We start from the raw sequence: 26849 nt of genomic DNA on the forward strand, positions 1-26849 counted from the left end.
AACTGTAAACCTGAGAAATGGACAGCATTTTATAATAGAAACTGTAAACCTGAGAAATGGACAGCATTTTATAATAGAAACTGTAAACCTGAGAAATGGACAGCATTTTATAATAGAGACTGTAAACCTGAGAAATGGACAGCTATTTGTCTGAGGAATGGACTGCCTTTTATTATGGATAGAAACAGCCCACTTGAATTCGACATACGTTTGTAATGAACAGAATCTGCCTACCAGAGAAATGGACAGCCTTTTCTCGTGGACAGAAACTGTCAAGCTGTGAAATGGAAAGTCATAGATATAAAGAACAGACACTGCCTAGCTTTGATGGATTGCCATTTGTGATGGACATAAACTGCCCACCTAAGATATAGACGGCCATATGTGAGAATTTCTTGTTTTGTTATCCTGTTGAATGCCAAAAATCAATTTTTAAATGATAATTATGGAACTGTAACTTAGATTCATTCATACGAAGCTCTTTTCTCTACTTAGGATTTGTTTAGGGAATGGTGGTTGTTTCACCAAGGTCACTGGTTGGTGAGTGTGAGGATGATAGAAGGATGTATAAATAGGACATATGATTGTGTCTACTGAAAGCAATACTGATACAGTCCAACCCTGTTATCTCAAAGTCAGCGGGACCATGGGAAAAATTTCAAGTTATAGGAGAATTCGATATAGAGGAGTTCAAATGTTGGCATGAACTTTTTGGCTGGGACTGATGAAATACCTTTTAATTACCGGTAAACAGGGACTTACTTGAGTTGAAGATAACAAGGTTTGATTGTACATTCAAAATGTTTCCTCGAGGTTTTACATCTGCCTACATTCATCAGTTCTATTTGATTGATTTTTTTAATTAAGGACAGATGACTTATTGGAGGTGCTGTAAGTATGTGAATATCTGTGAGATTTCCACTGAAAGAGACATATGGTGTGAACAGAGTCAAAAATAGGAAAGATGGAGCATGAAATGTGACTTTTATAATCTATTTGTAAAGCCCTAGCAACACAGTTAATTCTTGCATTGTTTGTGCATATGGAGTTGTAGAGTTTCTGTGTTTGTGTGTCTATGGATCACAGTTATAAAGAGTTACTATGTTTGTGTGACTATGGAACACAGTTATAAAAAGTACCTGTGTTAGTGTGTCTATGGACTGCAGTTATAAAGGGTTCCTGTGTTGGTGTGTCTATGGAACACAGTTATAAAAAGTACCTGTGTTAGTGTGTCTATGGACTGCAGTTATAAAGGCTTCCTGTGTTAGTGTGTCTATGGACTGCAGTTATAGAGGGTTTCTGTGTTTGTGTGTCTATGGACCACAGTTATAGAGGGTTCCTGTGATTGTGTGTCTATGGACCACAGTTTTAGAGAGTTCCTGTGTTTGTGTGTCTATGGAACACAGTTATAGAGGGCTCCTGTGTTTGTGTGTCTATGGACCACAGTTATACAGAGTTCCTGTGTTTGTGTGTCAATGGACCACAGTTATAGAGGGTTCCTGTGTTTGTGTGTCTATGGACCACAGTTATAGAGGGTTCCTGTGTTTGTGTGTCTATGGACCACAGTTATAGAGAGTTTCTGTGTTTGTGTGTCTATGGACCACAGTTAAAGAGTTCCTGTGTTTGTGTGTCTTTGGACCACAGTTATAGAGAGTTTCTGTGTTTGTGTGTCTATGGACCACAGTTAAAGAGTTCCTGAGTTTGTGTGTCTATGGACCACAGTTAAAGAGTTCCTGTGTTTGTGTGTCTTTGGACCACAGTTATAGAGAGTTTCTGTGTTTGTGTGTCTATGGACCACAGTTAAAGAGTTCCTGTGTTTGTGTGTCTATGGACCACAGTTATAGAGGGTTCCTGTGTTAGTGTGTCTATGGACTGCAGTTATAGATGGTTCCTGTGTTTGTGTGTCTATGGAACACAGTTATAGAGGGTTCCTGTGTTTGTGTGTCTATGGACCACAGTTTTAGAGAGTTCCTGTGTTTGTGTGTCTATGGACCACAGTTATAGAGGGTTCCTGTGTTTGTGTGTCTATGGACCACAGTTTTAGAGAGTTCCTGTGTTTGTGTGTCTATGGACCACAGTTATACAGAGTTCCTGTGTTTGTGTGTCTTTTGACCACGGTTGTAGACACTCTGTCCGTTTTTCTGTATCATCTTATAGTGTTAACATGTTCCCTAATGTTTATATAACAGTGCCTTACAAGCTACAGCTGTATATATTTGTGTATACAGTATATATATTCTCCATGAGAGATTAATGTGCATGCCTCCAATGGTTAAAATATCCTGAAGTTTTTCATTCTCCCTGTTTCTATATGCATGTCATTTTAGTGGATTACAGATGTTCAGGAAATATTCAGCTTGGTTAAAGTGGGTGAAATTGTCCTATTAAGATATTTTTAATTCTTTGAAAATGAATTCATTTATTCATTTAAAAACTTTTTCTTAAAAATACTGCAATCAATGTTAATTAAAATGGCATTAATGTTCTATTGTTCAGAGAATTTTAGTAACCTGTAGATTTTTTTTTGTAGATATGAAGAGTTGAATGTTACCTGTGGTATATACTTGTTTACCTATACTTGTTTACCTATGGTATTTACTTGTCATGACCGTTCGTTTGAATATCCCCTGCGCTGCTTCCTCAATAACCTGCAATTAATATGTATTAATCTTAAGGTCTACATGCTTTTCCTGTTGTTTCTGGTCATCAGAACTAATATTTAAATGATTCATAAAAAAAATGCATGAATAATTTATTGTATAGGTCATGAATATTTCTGCACATCTTCTTCGTCCTGCATCATTTCTGAAGTTCTCTTTGTTGTCATGTGTTGCAGAGTTGTCTCCCTTTGACCCTCTTTTTTTCTACCTCCTCCATTGGTTGGCAGCTAGATTTTGGTGCGGGGACCTTCTCACACAGTTAGTTGTCCAAGGTCAAAGATTAAAAATTAAAACAGTTGAAATGTAGTTTCAGTAAAAGTATGAATGGAGTCTAGGATACAATCCTTAAGAATGAAAAGCTCTGATATTGGGTCAGATGGGTTCAAAGGTTATCTAGTAAAGGTCACAAAAACAGTTGTGTTTAAAACCAATCACATGTTCAAGCAAAGCAAATCACATGGATTTGGGTTGAGTGAAAGAGATAGTGTACCAAGTATAAGAAATCACAGGTGCAGTGTACATAATGTAAAAAAATCACAGGTGCAGTGTACATGATGTAAAAAAATCACAGGTGCAGTTAACTTGCTGAAACCGATTATGCTGCATAAGCATCCTGAATATTGTTGTGATATACAGTTGATTGAGGTTACATTTAATAATGGTATCTGCGAACATTGACTCTAATCGGGATACACATTATAAGTCTATTTGGCAGTTTACTGACTGCCAAAGTAATCACAGGTAATGAAAGGTTATAGTGACTAGTGATAGCAAGAATTGCTCATGAAAATACTGTGCATTTGATACGTGAAGTATTTAACACTTTATATGATGTACATTTTATAGCTTAGATTTCCAAAGTTAAAATCTAGGATATCAAATATGAATCATATCAGGGATTACGAAATATTTAATGCTAATTGAAAGTGAAAGTTTTAGAGTTCAGGAGACCATAGGTTTAGTTGGGGAAAAGGAAACAGTTAAGTTTTGTAGAGGAAAAGGAGAAAGTAAAATTTGTAGAGGAAAAAGAACAAGTAAACTTTGTAGAGGAAAGGAGAAAGTAAGTTTTGTAGAGGAAAAGAAGAGAGTACTGTCAGTCGGGGAAGAGGACATGGCTTGTTTTCTATAGGAAGAGGAGCCAGTAGGTTGTATAGGAAGAGGAGGTAGTTGGTGTTTTTAAGGAAGAAGAGGTGAAAGGTTTTATGGAGGAAATATGGAGCTAGTAAATTCTGTAGAGTAAAAAGGAAACTGGTAAGTTTTGTAGAGGAAAGTGTGGCAGGAGGTTTAGGAGAAGAAAAGGAGGCAGTAGGATTGTTAAGAAGAGGAGGTAGAAGGTTTTGAAGAGGATGAGGAGGCAGTCCCTGGTAGCTTTTGATGAGGAAAAGGAAGATGTTATCAGCCTGTGACATTTACTGTTAAGTGTCCACAATTTGGCAACTAGGTTGTTTACATCATTTTAAAGACAGTTTCAGAACAAAAAAGGGAATACTATTTCTTGGTTTAATTACAAAGATGTTAAACAACATATAAAGTGTGTTGAAACATATATAACTTAATAGTAGTCTGACTGTGAATTGTGTTCTATAATTGATTACAAGGAATTCTTAAGAATTATTAACTTATTCATATTTTATCCACTGGTGAAGGAATATATTCGTCTTATATTTTATTTTTACTGGCATTTCTTTTACCTGATTTTTACCTTTGACCTTTATTAACTAACTTTAATAATCAATTGATCAGTCCTGTTTAGTTCCTTATGTAATAGAGAAGCTGAGGCTAATTATCATCCTGTGCTGACGACATTGTATCGAAACATTTGACTCAACTTGCTCTGGATATAGCATGTGACGGGCCTCCCTCATGATGATCAGTGAAGTAGCCACCAATGACTAAAATAAGGCTTTGGATATTTTGTGTTCCTTTGGACGTCCTACAATTCAGTGATTTTTTTTCAATTCAAGTGTTGACTCCATTCAGTAGCTTTAGTATACAGCGTTTCTTTTATTTATATATTTTACGATGCAAAAACAGTGGATTTTCAGATCTAGATGAAAGCTTGAGATTAGCTCAGTCAATAAACAGAATCTGCTTTAGCAGGGTTGATACCGAAATATGTCATACTTGTTTTAAAAGTAAACAGTTTATGAAAAATGAAGTCTGTTATTATAAATCATTGTACATAGCACAAGAGGCAAAGACTATTTTTGCTATATTGATTAGAGATAACATTAACTTTATATAATGATAATAATATATATATATATATACATATATATATATATATATGTAATGCCTTGATAATATTGTACATTGATTTGATACTAGTATGTCTTCATAGTTTGTGAACCCCTTGTGTTTCGTCACATCGTTATTACAGCAAATGATTAGTAAAGTAGTAGGATTTTATAGGATACGTCTTCACCTTCCTTACATCTGTATAGCTAGGGAATCTGGTGCTGTATTGGTGGATCTGAATTGAAACCTACAATTTTCATTTTTCACTAGAAATTTCCTCCGTCATTTCGTTATATTTTAGATATTTTGAAATCATAGTGAAGTGATGATAGACTAGCCATGGGTACCATTTCCCCATTTACTTACTGCACAGTTAGGCCGGGATGAATGTTTACTGTAATTGCCTGAAGAGGTTACCTCCATTACCTGAAGAGGTTACCTCCCTTACCTGTGGGGTCTTTCCTTGTGTCTGTGATCAGTAAGTAGCTATCATTTGGGCTAGCAGTGCTTATCGCCACTGATGATCCAGATTTTACCCTTGTTCAAGTCGGCTGGGTCAGAGACAGCTGCTATGTATTCCAAGAATACTTATTACAGAACTTTTGATATGTTTAATTGTAGTTTTATATATATAAGGCATTTCTGTTTCTACCTGTGCTCAAAGTACAACAGAGTCACAATATTACCCTCTCACCTAATCAAGTGTGTAGACACATGAGAGAAAAAAACTTGAATCTATGTTAAATGAAAACAAATGGAAGATTCTCTTACTTTTTTTAAACAGTTTTCTTGAGTTGATATGAATTTAAACAGGCAATTTTTTTACTCTGCTGTTTTTGTGTGCTGTCAAAATGTATGTGACACCATGATTTGTGTTTTTTTATAAACAATGAGAACCAGTCACAAGTCCATGCCATCTTATTTATATGTGTTCCTTGATGACACTGATGATAGAAAAAAAATTAAGCCAATGTTACTGAGACATACTGAGACAAACACGGTTTTCATCCCAGCAATTTTCTGGAATTCCATTCGAAATTTTAAAAAGTACCCCAATTTAATTTGAAAAGGACCATTTATCAATTACTTGACAGAATCTCTGCTCAGTAGTCTCTGGACATCACAGTTTACTTAGTAACAAAAACCTTTCGAACTTTAAATTCCTAGTTATAAGGTAAATAGCAGTGTCCAACAGGATGGTCCATTTTCTGTTTTATGGAATATGTTCTGTATTGTTTTTTTATTGAATTTTCAGTTTAAAAATCTCTAAAATGGGTCAGCTTTCATTTCCTAGTTGGGGCATCAATTTGTTTCTCCTAGTCGGGACATCAAATTGCTGACAGTCTGCAGGTGTGAGAGATATTTCTGTACTGCCCCGACTGATGTGTACTTAAAGCATCTGTCTACAGGGGTGAGAGATAACTCTGTACTGCCCTGACTGATGTGTACTGTACAGCATCTGTCTACAGGTGTGAGAGATATCTCTGTACTGCCCCGACTGATGTGTACTGAACAATATCAGTCTACAGGTGTGAGAGATATCTCTGTTCTGCCCCGACTGATGTGTACTGAACAGCATCTGTCTACAGGTGTGAGAGATATTTCTGTACTGCCCCGACTTATGTGTACTGAACAGTATCAGTCTACAGGTGTGAGAGATATCTCTGTACTGCCTCGACTGTTGAGTACTGAACAGTATCAGTCTACAGGTGTGAGAGATATCTCTGTACTGCCCCGACTGATGTGTACTAAACAGCATCTGTCTACAGGTGTGAGAGATATCTCTGTACTGCCCTAACTTATGTGTACTGAACAGTATCAGTCTACAGGTGTGAGAGATATCTCTGTACTGCCTCGACTGTTGAGTACTGAACAGTATCAGTCTACAGGTGTGAGAGATATTTCTGTACTGCCCCGACTGATGTGTACTGAACAGCATCTGTCTACAGGGGTGAGAGATAACTCTGTACTGCCCTGACTGATGTGTACTGTACAGCATCTGTCTACAGGTGTGAGAGATATCTCTGTACTGCCCCGACTGATGTGTACTGAACAGTATCAGTCTACAGGTGTGAGAGATATCTCTGTTCTGCCCCGACTGATGTGTACTTAACAGCATCTGTCTACAGGTGTGAGAGATATCTCTGTACTGCCCTAACTTATGTGTACTGAACAGTATCAGTCTACAGGTGTGAGAGATATCTCTGTACTGCCTCGACTGTTGAGTACTAAACAGCATCTGTCTACAGGTGTGAGAGATATTTCTGTAATGCCCCGACTGTTGTGTACTGAACAGTATCAGTCTACAGGTGTGAGAGATATCTCTGTACTGCGGGGGTGAGAGATACTGTAATGCCCTGACTTATGTGTACTGAACAGCATCTGTCTACAGGTGTGAGAGATATCTCTGTACTGCCCCGATTGTTGTGTACTGAACAGTATCAGTCTACAGGTGTGAGAGATATTTCTGTACTGCCTCGACTGTTGAGCACTGAACAGTATCAGTCTACAGGTGTGAGAGATATCTCTGTACTGCCCCGACTGTTGAGTACTGAACAGTATCAGTCTACAGGTGTGAGAGATATCTCTGTACTGCCCTGACTTATGTGTACTGAACAGTATCAGTCTACAGGTGTGAGAGATATCTCTGTACTGCCCTGACTTATGTGTACTGAACAGTATCAGTCTACAGGTGTGAGAGATATCTCTGTACTGCCCTGACTTATGTGTACTGAACAGTATCAGTCTACAGGTGTGAGAGATATTTCTGTAATGCCTCGACTGTTGAGCACTGAACAGTATCAGTCTACAGGTGTGAGAGATATCTCTGTACTGCCCCGACTGTTGAGTACTGAACAGTATCAGTCTACAGGTGTGAGAGATATCTCTGTACTGCCCTGACTTATGTGTACTGAACAGTATCAGTCTACAGGTGTGAGAGATATCTCTGTACTGCCCTGACTTATGTGTACTGAACAGTATCAGTCTACAGGTGTGAGAGATATCTCTGTACTGCCCTGACTTATGTGTACTGAACAGTATCAGTCTACAGGTGTGAGAGATATTTCTGTAATGCCCCAACTTATCTCTAGTAGAAAGGTGTAATGTTGGGAAGAAGACACAACATGAAGCCAATACTTCCATTGAGAAGTTTATTTCTGGTAATGTGAAGAAATATTTTTGGAAATTAATGAATTGAATTTGAATGTATAAATTTGTATTTACATGGACAATAACCCTGACTATGTGTACCATATAACTATGTATATACTTAAGTACTTTTTTAATGTCATTCTTGTCCAATTATCTTTATAATAGATACGATTAAGATTATGGATCAATTTGTTTTATAGCTATTTTTTACCGTCATGGGAAAATCTACCAATTGATAGTCTCATTATTATGTACAGTTATTCATCCATATATTGTAAATAATACTATTTTGTAATACTGCACATTGCTTCCGACTAGAATGAACCAAATGTCTGAAATCATGCAATATCAATGATGTGATTTTTTGCTGTTTGGTTGCTTAAGGACCGGGTTGTTATAATCAGACTTCATCAGCAGGGAGCCATTTGTTTACGAAGCAGAATTACCACTGTGTTGGGGAGTTATCTGTGTATGACAGAATTAACCCAGTGTTGGGGGAGTTATCTGTGTATGACAGAGAATTAACCCAGTGTTGGGAGAGTTATCTGTGTATGGCAGAGAATTAACCCAGTGTTGGGAGAGTTATCTGTGTATGACAGAATTAACCCAGTGTTGGGGAGTTATCTGTGTATGACAGAGAATTACCACTGTGTTGGGGAGTTATCTGTGTATGACAGAATTAACCCAGTATTGGGGAGGTATCTGTGTATGACAGAGAATTAACCCAGTGTTGGGAGAGTTATCTGTGTATGACAGAGAATTAACCCAGTATTGGGGAGGTATCTGTGTATGACAGAATTAACCCAGTGTTGGGGAGTTATCTGTGTATGACAGAATTAACCCAGTGTTGGGGAGGTATCTGTGTATGACAGAATTAACCCAGTGTTGGGGAGGTATCTGTGTATGACAGAATTAACCCAGTGTTGGGGAGTAATCTGTGTATGACAGAATTAACCCAGTATTGGGGAGGTATCTGTGTATGACAGAATTAACCCAGTATTGGGGAGGTATCTGTGTATGACAGAATTAACCCAGTGTTGGGGAGTAATCTGTGTATGACAGAATTAACCCAGTATTGGGGAGGTATCTGTGTATGACAGAGAATTAACCCAGTATTGGGGAGTTATCTGTGTATGACAGAATTAACCCAGTGTTGGGGAGGTATCTGTGTATGACAGAGAATTACCACTGTGTTGGGGAGTTATCTGTGTATGACAGAATTAACCCAGTATTGGGGAGGTATCTGTGTATGACAGAGAATTAACCCAGTATTGGGGAGTTATCTGTGTATGACAGAATTAACCCAGTATTGGGGAGGTATCTGTGTATGACAGAGAATTAACCCAGCATTGGGGAGGTATCTGTGTATGACAGAATTAACCCAGTATTGGGGAGTTATCTGTGTATGACAGAGAATTAACCCAGTGTTGGGGAGTTATCTGTGTATGACAGAATTAACCCAGTATTGGGGAGTTATCTGTGTATGACAGAGAATTAACCCAGTGTTGGGGAGTTATCTGTGTATGACAGAATTAACCCAGTGTTGGGGAGTTATTTGTACAACAGAGAACTGACCTAGTGTTGGGAATTATCTGGTTTTTTTTACATAGACTTAACTCCATATTGAGATGTTCACCCCTATGAGATCAGACTGTGATCTTTCGTTACCTGCATGTGTTGCTGAAATAGTAATGAAGCCATTGAAGCCTCTATATATTATCCCAGGCTTTTGTGATGGAGAAACTTATTCTCAGGTTATCTCCCTTTTGCTGTTTGGCAAAATATTGAAAATAAGAGGAAATGTGTGGCTACAATGATGTTTCATGTTCTTGTTCTGAATTTATAATATTGACATTACAATAAAATATATGACTATTAATATTAAGTTATTGCTGTTATTTCAGTATAAAAGGACAGGCATTATCAGGAAGTTACCACGTTATTATTGAGGAGTAACCAGGGTATTATTGAGGTGTAACCGAGGAATTATTGAGGTGTAACCAGGGTATTATTGAGGTGTAACCAGGGTATTATTGAGGAGTAACCAGGGTATTATTGAGGTGTAACAGGGTATTATTAAGGAGTAACCAGGGTATTATTGAGGAGTAACCAGGGTATTATTGAGGAGTAACCAAGGTATTATTGAGGAGTAACCAGGGTATTATTGAGAATTAACCGGGGTATTATTGAGGTGTAACTGGGGAATTATAGAGGAGTAACCATTGTATAATTGAGGTGTAACCGGGGTATTATTGATATGCAACCAGGGTGTTATTGAGGAATAACCAGGTTATTATTGAGGTGTAACCGGGGTATTATTGAGGAGTAACCAGGGTATTATTGAGGTGTAACCAGGGTGTTATTGAGGAATAACCAGGTTATTATTGAGGTGTAACCGGGGTATTATTGAGGTGTAACCGGGGTATTATTGAGGAGTAACCAGGGTATTTATGAGGAGTAACCAAGGTATTATTGAGGAGTAACCAGGGTATTATAGAGGAGTAACCAGGGTATTATTGAGGAGTAACCAGGGTATTATTGAGGTGTAACCAGGATATTATTGCGATGTAACCAAGGTATTATTGAGGAGTAACCAAGGTATTATTGAGGAGTAACCAGGGTATTATAGAAGAGTAACCAAGGAATTATTGAGGTGTAACCGAGGAATTATCGAGGTGTAACCAGGGTATTATTGAGGTGTAACCAGGGTGTTATTGAGGTGTAACCAGGGTATTATTGAGGAGTAACCAGGGTATTATTGAGGAGTAACCAGGGTGTTATTGAGGTGTAACCAGGGTATTGAGGAGTAACCAAGGTATTATTGAGGTGTAACCAGTGTATTATTGAGGATTAACCTGGGTATTATTGAGGATTAACCAGGGTATTATTGAGGAGTAACCAGGGTATTATTGAGGAGTAACCAGGGTGTTATTGAGGTGTAACCAGGGTATTGAGGAGTAACCAAGGAATTATTAAGGAGTAACCAGGGTATTATTGAGGTGTAACCGGGGTATTATTGAGGTGTAACCAGGGTATTATTGAGGTGTAACCGGGGTATTATTGAGGTGTAACCGGGGTATTATTGAGGTGTAACCATGGTGTTATTGAGGTGTAACCAGGGTATTATTGAGGATTAACCAGGGTATTATTGAGGATTAACCAGGGTATTATTGAGGTGTAACCGGGGTATTATTGAGGTGTAACCAGGGTATTATTGAGGTGTAACCAGGGTATTATTGAGGAGTAACCAAGGTATTATTGAGGATTAACCAGGGTATTATTGAGGAGTAACCAAGGTATTATTGAGGAGTAACCAGGGTATTATTGAGGTGTAACCAGGGTGTTATTGAGGTGTAACCAGGGTGTTATTGAGGATTAACCTGGGAATTATTGAGGTGTAACCAGGGTGTTATTGAGGAATAAACAGGGTATTATTGAGGTGTAACCGGGGTATAATTTAGGTGTAACCAGGGTGTTATTGAGGCATAGCCAGGGTATTATTTAGGAATAACTAAGGTATTTGTTAGGAGAAAAGTACTTGTACATTGCACATTCTGGTACAATTATTATGACTCGCACTGAAGTCTGTCCAGAGTATAAGATATTCTGACACACATCCTGTCTCAAACTAGAGTCTCTCTAGTATACAGGACATGCTGAGAAATATTCCGTCCCAATTAAAACTCTCCGCGTTATATTTTAACACATAGTCTTGTCTCATCGAGATCCTCCAGTATGAAAAATATTCTGAGACAAATATTCCGCCGGGTAATGAAGTGTATTTCCTGTTTATAGGATATTTTCACACAAACATTTTGTCTTAAATTAAAGTCTCTCAAGTACAATGGATATTATCTCAGAAATAAACTGTGTCCAAATAAAATGACTGCAGTATGTAGGATTTCTCAAACTAATATTCTGTCTCAAACTTAAGTTTCTCCAGTATAAAAGATATTTTCACGAAGATTATCTGACGCAATGTTCCTCCGGTATATAGGAAATTCTGACACAAATTCTCCGTCTCATCATGTCTGTTAAGTAAGTAGAACATTCTCAAACGAATATTCCGTCGGGAAATGATGTCTCTACCAATATATTGGAAATTTACCCAAATTTACCCAAATTCTCTCTCTAAAACTATAGTCTCGCCAGTATATAGGACATTCTCACATAAATTTCCTATCAAATCTCTAAAGTGTACAGGATACTCACACACATTTTCTATAGAATTCCTAAAGCGCACATATCTCACACAAATTCTCTTTTAAACTCTTAAAGTACAGATGGTATTCTCAGCCAAATACAGCCTCGACTTGAATTTTGTAGGTGTAAAAAAATCTTGTAAAACAGATTAGACAATAGCGTACACGTGATCTTGAAGGTAAGAATGAAAACGAACAAAGGTAGTCAGAAAGTGCTCTTTATTAATGAAGTAGTGCAGACATATATAGCTTAAGCGAAGAAATTACGACTGCATGATTTTGAAACCTTTTTTTCATATTGGTAAGTATTAAATACATATCCAAGTAGAGAATTACATCCACTCTATTCTGTATCGTACCAGTGACTAGTGAACAGTGTATGTACTGAGATGAACAACCAAAGTGATGGTACGCAGTTTTATAGATCTTCTTTGAAAAGTCACAACAATCAGGTTGTGATGAATGAAAATATATTCAATAGTGAATGTATTTTATTATTTTTCCAAAATAAAACTCCAAATATCGACTGAGATTTTCTTGCACTGACAATGTTGTTGTTGTTGGTTTTTTTATTTGTATATTTCGATTTTTGTCGATTTATTTTGCTGTTTGGATCTTTAATTTTCTGATAGTCCTTAAAAAGGTTTCACTACAATTTAGCAGTTCGTACGTTGCATGACAGATAATAGAATGAGTATACGGTAGGTTAGGTTATGCAATGTATTACTGAGACTGTATATATTGGAGTCTGTGTCTGTCGTTGCCTGAGAGTGTCTTTGTCGGTCGTGTCTGAGACTCTGTAATGAAGTTTGTTTAGGTCGTCACCTGAGAAAGACTGTGTTGACGCCTGCGAGACTATATTGGAGTCTGTATCTGTCGTCTTCAGAGCATCTGTAATGAAGTTTGTTTAGGTTGTCACCTAAGAAAGTCTTTGTGTTGACGCCTGCGTGTCTATACTGGAGTCTGTGTCTGTCGTTGCCTGAGAGTGTCTTCGTCTGTCGTCGTCTGAGACTGTGTTATGAAGTATGTTTAGGTCGTCCTTTGAGAGAATCGGTGTGTCGACGCCGCGTGTCTATATTGGAGTTATCAGTTTACATGTGTGAACATTCTGGAGTGTTGGTTGATAGACAGTGAAGATCCTGATTGTGTCGTGTTTATTTTTTCCGGAAAATATATTTGAAAGTTATTATTTGATAAATAAAAAAGGTTAATAATATATATATATGATATAGCAGAAATCATGGTCCAGGGACAATGCATCGTTCAGGTGGAACTCTGGACGGTCTCAATTCTGAGGTTTGCAGTAGAATTTCTTTGTACCTCTTCCTCTTCCTCTTCTTCCTTTTCCTTTTCTGCAGACCTTGCAACGATTCATTTCTATAAAACGGAATAAAATATTTCCGCTAAATTTCAGTAACCAAAAGTAAAAGTCAAAGACATTTAACCATATTTCTTTATGTAACCCCAGTAAATATTAGCCGCAATATACCACTCGGCTAGAGAGAACTGCTCGATCGGTTGAGCGCCAGACCAGTAAGCCAGGGGTCCCGGGTTCGATTCCTGGTGGAGACATTGAAATAAATAACGACCTCTGTTACATTTAGGTGAATAATGACAATATGAGGGAGTATGAAGAAGTTTAACGTTCGCCCAGACAAAAACTGTCTAATTGATTTCTAGAGTGTTGTGCCAGGAAGTCTGTTTCACCTGTAAGGCTTGATGACGTTGTAAATACTTATTTACGAATTCATAATCCAAACGCGAATTCGATGATACTAGAGCTACATATGACCAAAAGAAAGATTTACAAGGAGACTCCTGAAAACTTACTAAGAGAAAAAAAAATGAAGTGTTCCGGAAGAACATAAGGATATATTCTCTTCGTACTTATCTATGAGTCTCCATGTTAATCTGTCATTGTTAATGTTATAGTCTAGCTTCAGCTACTTTGAGTTCTAATTTTCTTTTTTCTTTTTTTACTATCTGACTTTTGTTTTTAATAGAACTGTGCCGATTCTATTGTAGTAAGTTAGACGTCTACTAGACATTAAGAACACAATTGTTCTCATCATGAGAGCGTTATGGTTTTAAAATTTGAAAGATAGTCACATGTGTGTGTTCGATGAAATGGAACACATTCTGTTCTTCTTTGTCAATGATCTGATTGTAAACAGAGTAAGACGTTAGACCATCTTTACGCCTATATTTACCTAGATAAAGGATTTAAACCGTGATAGCTACGTAAGAAGTGCTGGGTTCAAATAACTTTCTGAATTGAAGAAATGATAACCAACCCCCTATGAAGTTTCAGACCAAATTTAGTAGAAATTTGCTGAGGTGTTGGGGAAGCGTAGGATTTAAAACCAAAATTTCGGCTGAATTCCTCATTCGCCTCCCTCCAACCCTGTCCACAATAGTCAAATCAACATTCTGAATCGATGAAATGATTGCCCATCCTTATTGCTTTTTCAGTCAAAATTTCGATTGAAATATGCTGAGGCGTTAAGAAAGATTAGGGTCTAAAAGCAATGATTTCAGCCGAAGTCCCCATTCCGGGTCTCACCCCACTCCGCTATGGTCGAATCAACTTCCTGAATTTAAGAAATTATTACCGACCCTTAATGATGTTGTCATATCAATTTAGGTTGAAACTTGCCTTTAAGAAAGTGTAGTCTTTTAAAGGAAAGGTACACGGGTGGGTGTGGGGGGCAAATCGAGCATATGTATCCATAATAGTAAGGTGCATCTCGAAACTGTAGCGGTTACAATCACTTCCGCTCTCTGCACCTCTGGAACATGTCATGGCGAAGATGAAGGCTTCATGTGCGACATCTTGTGGACAATACGAAAATACTAATTTTATCCATTAATGTACATCAGACAAATCTCGGGGTTTTGAAGTTGAGTGCCGCTCCTTTGTAAAACTTCATAAGGAGCGTATCAGCCTGTGATTGGTCAGTTTTTTTTCTCCTGGAACTCATAAGATTACTTCGCTTTGTGTCTTCTATTTTGGAATGACATTTTCCAGGGGTGTAGAGAGCTAAAGTGATCCTAACCTCTGGAGTATCGAGGATGCAGAGAGCAAATGTGATCGTTATCCCTGAAGTATCGAGAATGGGTTTTGAATGTTGACCCTTCGAATATCATGTTCTATTTCATTAATTAGTGACAAATCTATCGATTAGATGTTATTTTTTTTGTAGATATTAATCGATAACAGATCATTAATTCATTGTGTCATTCAAGTGTGACAATGCCGGCAGGCGTGACACAGTATAGTTGTACTGAATTTATACCCGATCTCATCCTTTGGAAGTCTTGGGTAAACTTCAACCTCATTTTGCATAAATCATCACCATCAAATCCATGCATTCCGACTTGCTGGACTACTTTCCAGGTTCTTAAAACCTTTTCTAAAGTAATATATATTAAAATTCAAATGATTTAAAAAAAAACAACAAATTAAAATTTAACAAAAAAAAAAAAAAAACAATATTAAACTTTCATTCCAGTGATGATCTTGTCTAAAAGTACACCTCCGTCTTTCATTAAAAGACAATACTTGGATATGAAGAGAAAACTAACGACCTGATCACCAACCACAATTTATTTTTAACAATACTTATATAGAACTTACAGATCATCACAAACATTTAGGAGTCATACTGAGTAATGATGGATCATGGAATAAACACGTAGAAGAAGTTACTAAAAAGGTATCTAAATATATAGCAACTTTACGTAGGTTAAAATTAATTCTAAACAGGCACACTTTAGAAAAAATGTATCTCACATACATAAGGCCATTATTAGAATACGCCTGTGAAGTTTGGGATAATTGTGGAGTTAATATGTCATCAAATATTGAAAAAATTCAATTAGAGGCAGCCCGAATTGTGACTGGTTTACCCATTTATACTAGATCTGACTTTCTACTAAATTGAACTTAAATTACGACGTCAACATCGCAAGTTATCTCTTTTTTATAATATAATTAATGGGATCGCACCATCTTTCCTCACTGACTTTATCCCTGAACATATTGGTAATCTCACTAGGTATCACTTACGAAATGCAGATCAGTTACGACAACCAACTTATCGTCTTCAATCTATGTGTAACTCTTTTTTTCCTTCTACAACTGAACTCTGGAATAGATTAGATGAATCTTTAAAAACGGCTGGTTCACTAAAATTGTTTAAAACCAAACTATCCAAAAAACTCCAACAAGCTTAAATCGTGTTTCCTATCAAATGGCCCCCGTCAACTGAATATTCTTCATTGTCGTTTAAGAAATAGGGCAAGCTCACTCAACTATGACCTATTCAGAGCCAATCTCATGAACTCAGCATCTTGCTCCTGCGGACATCCCTCTGAAGATTCCTTTCATTATTTAATTCATTGTTCGAACTACATTCAAATTCGTAACACCCACCGAACTGTCGTGGTATCAGGGTGATATCTCGATAGATGTACTTTTAAATGGAGACGTACGACTAAGTTCAGCTGAAAACTCACTTTTAGCTAGAGCTGTTCAAAAATTTATTGATGCCTCTGGGCGATTTGGCTAGTTTCTGCATTTCTTCCTTTGTACTATATATTCCCTTTTTCCTTCCTCACCTATCCTCCTTTCTTCTTTACATCCTTCTTTTTTTTTTGTTTCAATGAAAAATATTATGATTCAATATATTGTTACATTGCTTGTAGTTAAGTATTGTTTTACCATCCATGTAATGGAGAGGGCTTAATAAGTTGGAAAAACTTGTGCCCAATCCAATTGTACAAAGTTTTGCAATAAAATAATTATTAAATCAAATCAAACTAATGTAAAAGTCCCATACTTTCATTTGCGTTTGGGGGGGGGGGGGGAGAGGGGGGGAGGGATTGGGCAAAGCCACAATTGACCGGGATGAATGCAATGTTATATATCGTGCTCAAAACAAAGTTTCAGCCAATGAGAGGCTATCACGCTCAAAACAACATCTCATCCAATGAGAGGCAAAGGCTGCCATCTTGGATTTTCCACGCCAGACTGGTGAAAATGACTAAGTTCCAAAGCCCGGAAAATCAAGAAAAATGTCCGGAATGAATCCATAATTGGAGGTGCACATCCTCAACATATATATAAACATCCTACAATATCTTAAGTTGCTACATCAAAATCTCTTAGGAGGATTTGATTCTACAAAACTAGTACCCCTTTTCCCCGCCCGCCCGCCATTCACCATACTATAACCCAGATTTGCACTATGTGCAACCCGGCCAAAAAATGAGCGAAAAACCTTAATTTTACTATCTTTCATTATCTATGATTTAATGGTTGGACAAGGAAATTTTTGAGGATATTTTTCATAATTAAACAGGGGGGGTCGCTACGCTTTAATTTCACCTAAATAGATATTTGCCAAACGGATCCAAAGGACATATAAAAATAAATAGACAGACAGACAGACAGACAGACAGACAAATAAAGAGATAGATAGATAAAACAAACTTAAAAAGAAACAAATTTTAATAATTTCTTACCTTCTGTACACCCGTTATTGTCAACGGGACAAGCTGTGCACACTCTATTTCCTCTACACTTCGGTCGACACTTTTCTGAACACACAAATGTTTGTCAACATTAGTAACATCTTAAACACTGAGTTAAAGCAGATAGAATATGATCAATACATACAGGTCTTGGTATACAAAAGTTTGTTATAGAAAAAGTGATAAATCATGAAATCATGGGTTCAATCGGATATTATAACAATTATTTGAATATAAAATTAATTTCTTAATTCATTATAAAATCTATAACAATTTACTGTTTTAACACAGTTTTACTTTTAAAATGATTACTGGATACCATCCAAAACATTTTTTTATCGTGATTGCAACTTTTCATAAAGAGGTCCACGTTCATTGAACGATCCATTCGAACAAAAATATTCACACAGAACAAGATTTAAAAATTCACTATAGCTTAACGTTAGTTGCTTACATATACCAATTTTGTACAAATCTGAGTGTTATATCAACATTTCTGCTTCAACCGACCTTTGCCAATGTCTCATTGACAAAAAAGAACCAATGTTATATGCAAAGCCATCATTCCTGAGACTAGAAAGCCGAGATATTACCATATCAATGCCGGGTATCAAACAACAAAATAATCACATTTTTATTCATTATTTTTCTTCTGATGAAGGGGGCGACTTGTCTTGATGTAGGGGGCGACCTGTCTTGAGATAATTGGGGGGCGACTTGACTTGATACCTCATGGCCATTTTGAAGATATTTAAATCTTCCAATTGTTTTTGCTTTTATTCTTACAGTTTAAGAAGCGCCTCTGCTTTATATTACAAATATTTTGAAATTACACGTATCCACTACTATTAATTGGAGTTCAGTCTACTGTTGTTTTACGTCCTATTAACAGTCAGGATCATTCAAGGACGTGTTAGGTTTTGAATGGTGGAGAATGGTGGAGGAAAGCCAGAGTTCCGTCGACCTGCGGTCAGTATCTGACGACTACCCGACGTAGGTCGTGAACCTGCGACCCAGAAGTGTAGGACTAGTGATAAAGACAGTCAGACGCCTTAACCATTACGAGAATAGAGACTTGAAATGTCAGATCAATTCAGATTCCAGCGTTAATTATGCCTTAAACGTTCTTGTATTTTCTATGTCAACAACTTAAAAAGTTTCACTAACCGCTGGTGAACCCTAAATTTTGAGCAACCAGGGCCAGGTGGTTGGTTCATAAGAGCACCTGGTGGGTAATAAGTGTACCTGGTGGTCGTGTAGTGTACCTGGTGGATAATTAGTGTACCTGGTGGTCGTGTAGTATACCTGGTGGGTCATTAGTGTACCTGGTGGTCGTGTAGTATACCTGGTGGGTAATTAGTGTACCTGGTGGTCGTTAGAGTACCCGGTGGATATTTAGTGTACCCAGTTATTATGCAGTATACCTCTTTAGAGTACCTGGTGGGTAATTAGTGTAACCGATGGTCGTGCAGTATACCTGGTGGGTAATTAGTGTAACCGATGGTCGTCTAGTATACCTGGTGGGTAATTAGTGTACCTGGTGGTCGTGTAGTATACCTGGTGGGTAATTAGTGTACCTGGTGGTCATGTAGTATACCTCTTTAGAGTACCTGGTGGGTAATTAGTGTACCCTGTGGTCGTGTAGTATACCTGGTGGGTAATTAGTGTACCTGGTGGTCGTGTAGTAAATCTGTTGGGTAATTAGTGTACCTGGTGGTCATGTAGTATACCTCTTTAGAGTACCTGGTGGGTTATTAGTGTACCCTGTGGTCGTGTAGTATACCTGGTGGGTAATTAGTGTACCTGGTGGTCGTGCAGTATACCTGGTGGGTAATTAGTGTTCCTGATGGTCGTGTAGTATACCTGATTAGAATACCTGGTGGGTAATTAGTGTACCCTGTGGTCGTGTAGTATACCTGGTGGGTAATTAGTGTACCTGGTGGTCGTGCAGTATACCTGTTGGGTAATTAGTGTTCCTGGTGGTCATGTAGTATACCTGATTAGAATACCCGGTGGGTAATTAGTTTACCCTGTGGTCGTGTAGTATACCTAATTAGAATACCTGGTGGGTAATTAGTGTACCCAGTGATTATTTATTATACCTGATGTGTATTAATATATTTTCAGAGTAAGCTATGGGGATTGATGACAGATCACAAGTTTTAATTCGTCTTATTTCACTTGTCTTATTACCACCATTATAGTATCAGTACAGGACATTATAGTATCAGTACAGGACTTTATAGTATCAGTACAGGACATTATAGTATCAGTACAGGACATTATAGTATCAGTACAGGACGTTATAGTATCAGTACAGGTCATTAAAATATCAGTGCAGGACGTTATAGTATCAGTACAGGACATTATAGTATCAGTACATGACGTTATAGCATCAGTACAGGACGTTATAGCATCAGTACAGGACGTTATAGCATCAGTACAGGACATTATAGCATCAGTACAGGACATTATAGCATCAGTACAGGACGTTATAGCATCAGTACAGGACGTTATAGTACAGGTCATTAAAATATCAGTGCAGGGCGTTATAGTATCAGTACAGGTCATTAAAATATCAGTGGATGACGTTATAGTATCAGTACATGACGTTATAGCATCAGTACAGGACATTATAGTATCAGTACAGGATGTTATATTATCAGTACAGGATGTTATAGTACCAGTACAGGATGTTATATTATCAGTACAGGACGTTATAGTATCAGTACAGGATGTTATATTATCAGTACAGGATGTTATAGTATCGTTACAGGACATTATAGTATCAGTACAGCACGTTATAGTATCAGTGCAGGACGTAATAGTATCAGTACAGCACGTTATAGTATCAGTACAGGACATTATAGTATCAGTACTGGATGTTATAGTATCAGTACAGGACATTATAGTATAAGTACATGATATTATAGTATCAGTACAGGACATTATAGTATCAGTACAGGACATTATAATATCAGTACAGGACATTATAGTATCAGTACAAGATGTTATAGTATCAGTACAGGACATTATAGTATCAGTACAGGACATTATAATATCAGTACAGGACATTATAGTATCAGTACAGGACATTATAGTATCAGTACAGGATGTTATAGTATCAGTACAGGATGTTATAGTATCAGTACAGGATGTTATAGTATCAGTACAGGACATTATAGTATCAGTACTGGATGTTATAGTATCAGTACAGGACATTATAGTATAAGTACATGATATTATAGTATCAGAACAGGATGTTATATTATACAGGATGTTATAGTATCAGGATGTTATAGTATCAGTACAGGATGTTATAGTACCAGTACAGGATGTTATATTATCAGTACAGGACATTATAATATCAGTACAGGACATTATAGTATCAGTACAGGACATTATAGTATCAGTACAGGATGTTATAGTATCAGTACAGGATGTTATAGTACCAGTACAGGATGTTATAGTATCAGTACAGGATGTTATAGTATCAGTACAGGATAGTACCAGTACAGGATGTTATAGTATCAGTACAGGATGTTATAGTATCAGTACAGGATGTTATATTATCAGTACAGGATGTTATAGTATCGTTACAGGACGTTATAGCATCAGTACAGGACGTTATAGTATCAGTACAGGATGTTATATTATCAGTACAGGATGTTATAGGATGTTATAGTATCAGTATCATTATAGTACAGGATGTTTATATTATCACAGTTATACAGGACATTAAAGTACAGTACAGGATGTTTTAGTATCAGTAAGGATTTTATATATCAGTACAAGGATCCAGTTACTCTGCTTTTAGTATCAGTACAGGATTTATAAGTTCTATAGTATCAGTACAGGATGTTTTAGTATATATATCAGTACAGGATGTTTTAGTATCAGTACAGGCATTATAATATCAGTACAGGATGTTTTAGTAGTATTATAGTATCAGTACAGGATGTTTTAGTATAAGTACAGGACATTATAGTATCAGTACAGGATGTTTTAGTATAAGTACCGGACATTATAATATCAGTACAGGATGTTAAAGTATCAGTACAGGACTTTATAGTATCAGTACAGGAAGTTATAGTATCAGTACAGGAAGTTATAGTATCAGTACAGGAAGTTAAAGTATCAGTAAAGGACTTTATAGTATCAGTACTGGACATTATAGTATCAGTATAAGACATTACAGTATCACTGCAGGAGGTTAAAATATCAGTACAGGAAGTATCGAAGTTAAGCACAATTTAGATACATTACCATCATCACAGAATTCTCCGGTGTATCCGCCGGTACAGTTGCATTTGCCGGTATTAGAGTCACATGTCCCACCATTGCTGCACGTGACGTCAATACAAGGATCAGGAGCTATAAATACAAAAGTTATCACAGCTCATTAAAGTCAAAATAGTTGGCATGAATACATTGGGGTGTAAATTTTATTATTTCAACAATTTTGAATCCAGACTCTGCTTTCATCTATTTTTTCTAATTTTCTATGTTATATATGAATAATCCCGAACTACTGTACTACACATTCTGATCTACTGCACTATACATATACAATTCTGAATTACTATACTACATATGAATATTCCTAAACGGTTGTATAGGAAATTAAAATATCAATACCGGGCATTATAGTATCAGTACAGGACTTTATAGTATCAGTACAGGATGTCTTAGTATCAGTACCGGACATTATAGTATCAGTACAGGAAGTTATAGTATCAGTACAGGATGTTATAGTATCAGTACAGGACGTTATAGTATCAGTACAGGACTTTATATTATCAGTACAGGACTTTATAGTATCAGTACAGGACATTATAGTATCAGTACAGGATGTTTTAGTATCAGTACCGGACATTATAGTATCAGTACAGGACTTTATATTATCAGTACAGGACGTTATAGTATCAGTACAGGACTTTATAGGACTTTATAGTATCAGTACAGGACATTTAAGTATCAGTACAGGACTTTATATTATCAGTACAGGACATCATAGTATCAGTACAGGACTTTATATTATCAGTCCAGGACATTATAGTATCAGTACAGGATGTTTTAGTATCAGTACCGGGCATTATAGTATCAGTACAGGATGTTTTAGTATCAGTACCGGGCATTATAGTATCAGTACAGGATGTTTTAGTATCAGTACCGGACATTATAATATCAGTACAGGATGTTTTAGTATCAGTACAGGACTTTATATTATCAGTACAGGACATTATAGTATCAGTACAGGACGTTATAGTATCAGTACAGGATGTTATAGTATCAGTACAGGACTTTATATTATCAGTACAGGACATTATAGTATCAGTACAGGACGTTATAGTATCAGTACAGTTATAGTATCAGTACAGGACATTACAGTATCAGTACAGGACATTATATTATCAGTACAGGATGTTATAGTATCAGTACAGGACTTTATATTATCAGTGCAGGATGTTTTAGTATCAGTACAGGACTTTATATTATCAGTACAGGACATTATAGTATCAGTACAGGATGTTTTAGTATCAGTACCGGGCATTATAGTATCAGTACAGGATGTTTTAGTATTAGTACCGGGCATTATATTATCAGTACAGGATGTTTTAGTATCAGTACCGGACATTATAATATCAGTACAGGATGTTTTAGTATCAGTACCGGACATTATAATATCAGTACATGATGTTTTAGTATCAGTACAGGACGTTATAATATCAGTACAGGATGTTTTAGTATAAGTACAGGACATTATAGTATCAGTACAGGATGTTTTAGTATCAGTACCGGACATTATAATATCAGTACAGGATGTTTTAGTATCAGTACAGGACGTTATAATATCAGTACAGGATGTTTTAGTATCAGTACAGGACTTTATAGTATCAGTACAGGAAGTTATAGTATCAGTACAGGAAGTTATAGTATCAGTACAGGACATTATAGTATCAGTACAGGATGTTTTAGTATCAGTACCGGACATTATAATATCAGTACAGGATGTTTTAGTATCAGTACCGGACATTATAGCATCAGTACAGGATGTTTTAGTATTAGTACAGGACATTATAATATCAGTACAGGATGTTTTAGTATAAGTACAGGACATTATAATATCAGTACAGGATGTTGAAGTATCGATACAGGATGTTTAAGTGAAAGTTATTTTTGATAATGATATTGTCTGTTTTTGATGATTCTTTGATTTTAAGCAATTATCCGATTAGTTACATCTCTTTTCACCCACTAAACCCATTATTTGGACATGATTATTGTGTGGAAATGTTAGAAAATATCATATAAGAAAATAATTATCGACCCATATTACGGTGAATAAGATACTTAGTTTACTGTAAAAAGAAAATGTTCCCTTCGATCTTTGGCCTCGGAGAATATAACTTTTTCGCGTCAATAAATATAGTCATGTAAACGACGTAATCATATCGTTGAATGAAAATTTCTAATGTTGAATAACTTACCTGTTGCGCTGACAGAGATTAGAAACCCAGGAGCTGTTATACTTCCGTCAGATTCAAAGCTTACTTGAACATTATTTTTAGAAGAAAACTCATCACCCTGCAGAGTATCACCGCATCCCTGGGATGAAAGTTCTGACACAAAAGAGTACTATTACAATTCTTCACTAATGTGGGCTATATCTAACGCATATTGTGATAATCATAGCATTACTGAATACTTAATAAATGTCATCTGTATACCTAACGTTACACTAGCAAAATTGGACAATTTTTTTAAGAAAATGCTCAAAAAGTGAAAGGAAGAGTAGAAAGTGGGAGAAAGGGATGGGATAGAGATGGAGTCGACTGTTCCGGTGTTGTAGGGAGTGGGAAAGAGGGATGTGATAGTGGTGGAGTCGACTGTTCCGGTGTTGTAGGGAGAGGGAAAGAGGGATGTGATAGTGGTGGAGTCGACTGTTCCGGTGTTGTAGGGAGAGGGAAAGAGGGATGGGATAGAGATGGAGTCGACTGTTCCGGTGTTGTAGGGAGAGGGAAAGAGGGATGGGATAGGTGGAGGACTGTTCCGGTGTTGTAGGGAGAGGGAAAGAGGGTGATAGTGGTGGAGTCGACTGTTCCGGTGTTGTAGGGAGTGGGAAAGAGGGATGGGATAGAGATGGAGTCGACTGTTCCGGTGTTGTAGGGAGTGGGAAAGAGGGATGGGATAGAGATGGAGTCGACTGTTCCGGTGTTGTAGGGAGAGGGAAAGAGGGATGTGATAGTGGTGGAGTCGACTGTTCCGGTGTTGTAGGGAAAGAGGGATGGGATAGAGAGGGGGATGTGATAGTGGTGGAGTCGACTGTTCCGGTGTTGTAGGGAGTGGGAAAGAGGGATGGGATAGAGATGGAGTCGACTGTTCCGGTGTTGTAGGGAGAGGGAAAGAGGGATGTGATAGTGGTGGAGTCGACTGTTCTGGTGTTGTAGAGAATGGGGGAAGGGGGTGGGATAGAGATGGAGTCGACTGTTCCGGTGTTGTAGGGAGTGGGAAAGAGGGATGGGATAGAGATGGAGTCGACTGTTCCGGTGTTGTAGGGAGTGGGAAAGAGGGATGGGATAGTGGTGGATTCGACTGTTCCGGTGTTGTTAGGAGTTGGAGAAGGGGATGGGATATTGGTGGAGTCGACTGTTCCGGTGTTGTTAGGAGTTGGAGAAGGGGATGGGATATTGGTGGAGTCGACTGTTCTGTTGTAGAGAATGGGAAAAGGGGGTGGGATAGAGATGGATTTAGCTGCTTCTGTGTTGTGAAATGATACTTACATCATGCCTATGTAATATATCTTATATAACTATTGATGTCATCACCGTTTGATACATATCATAAACCTAGTGACATCATCACTTTGTAATATACATTATATAAAAATGACATCATGACTTTGTAATATACATTATATAATAATGACGTTATCTCTTTGTAATATACATTATATGACAGTGACATCATCACTTCTAAAACATTATATTATAGTGACATCACATTATAATATACATTGTATAATAGTGACATCATAACTTTGTAATATATATTATATAATAGAGACATCATTACTTTACGATTTATATCATATACCAAGTGTGAATGGGACCCACTTTCCTATCGTATAAAAATTGATTCTTACGTCCGTATTTAATAGTAAGAGGGTCAGCAGCATCTCCACATTGATCTTCAGTCGACATAAATATCACACTCAAGTTCAAACATCCTCCTGTAACCGCAGGTGTGAATGTCCAGGAACAATTTAAGCTGCGGAGTTAATAACACAACAATAGAAGAACGGCTATCATCTACTTACTTTAGTACAGAGATAACAATACAGAGATAACACTACAGAGACATGACTGACTACAATACCGAGACATGACTGACTACAATACCGAGACATGACAATACCGAGACATGACTGACTACAATACCGAGACATGACTGACTACAATACAGAGACATGACTGACTACAATACAGAGACATGACTGACTACAATACAGAGACATGACTGACTACAATACAGAGACATGACTGACTACAATACAGAGACATGACTGACTACAATACAGAGACATGACTGACTACAATACAGAGACATGACTGACTACAATACAGAGACATGACTACAATACAGAGACATGACTGACTACAATACAGAGACATGACTGACTACAATACAGAGACATGACTGGCTACAATACAGAGACATGACTGACTACAATACAGAGACATGACTGACTACAATACAGAGACATGACTGACTACAATACAGAGACATGACTGACTACAATACAGAGACATGACTGACTACAATACAGAGACATGACTGACTACAATACAGAGACATGACTGACTACAATACAGAGACATGACTGACTACAATACCGACTGACTACAATACCGAGACATGACTGTCTACAATACAGAGACATGACTGACTACAATACAGAGACATGACTGACTACAATACAGAGACATGACTGACTGACTACAATACAGAGACATGACTGACTACAATACAGAGACATGACTGACTACAATACAGAGAC

General features: G+C 37.2%; 1 long non-coding RNA gene across 1 annotated transcript; it reads left to right on the top strand.

Annotated features, from left to right (window-relative positions):
• Positions 1-1715: 1715 nt before the first annotated feature.
• On the top strand, positions 1716-9930 carry LOC132554020 (uncharacterized). The gene is made up of 2 exons (XR_009554380.1): positions 1716-3169; positions 3201-9930. It is a non-coding gene; the product is annotated as an uncharacterized LOC132554020 (long non-coding RNA).
• Positions 9931-26849: the final 16919 nt, after the last annotated feature.

The sequence above is a fragment of the Ylistrum balloti genome, unplaced genomic scaffold (genome assembly GCF_031769215.1).
Source record: "Ylistrum balloti isolate Yb309-2 unplaced genomic scaffold, AGI_CSIRO_Ybal_v1 Utg370370, whole genome shotgun sequence".
NCBI lineage: Eukaryota > Metazoa > Mollusca > Bivalvia > Pectinida > Pectinidae > Ylistrum > Ylistrum balloti.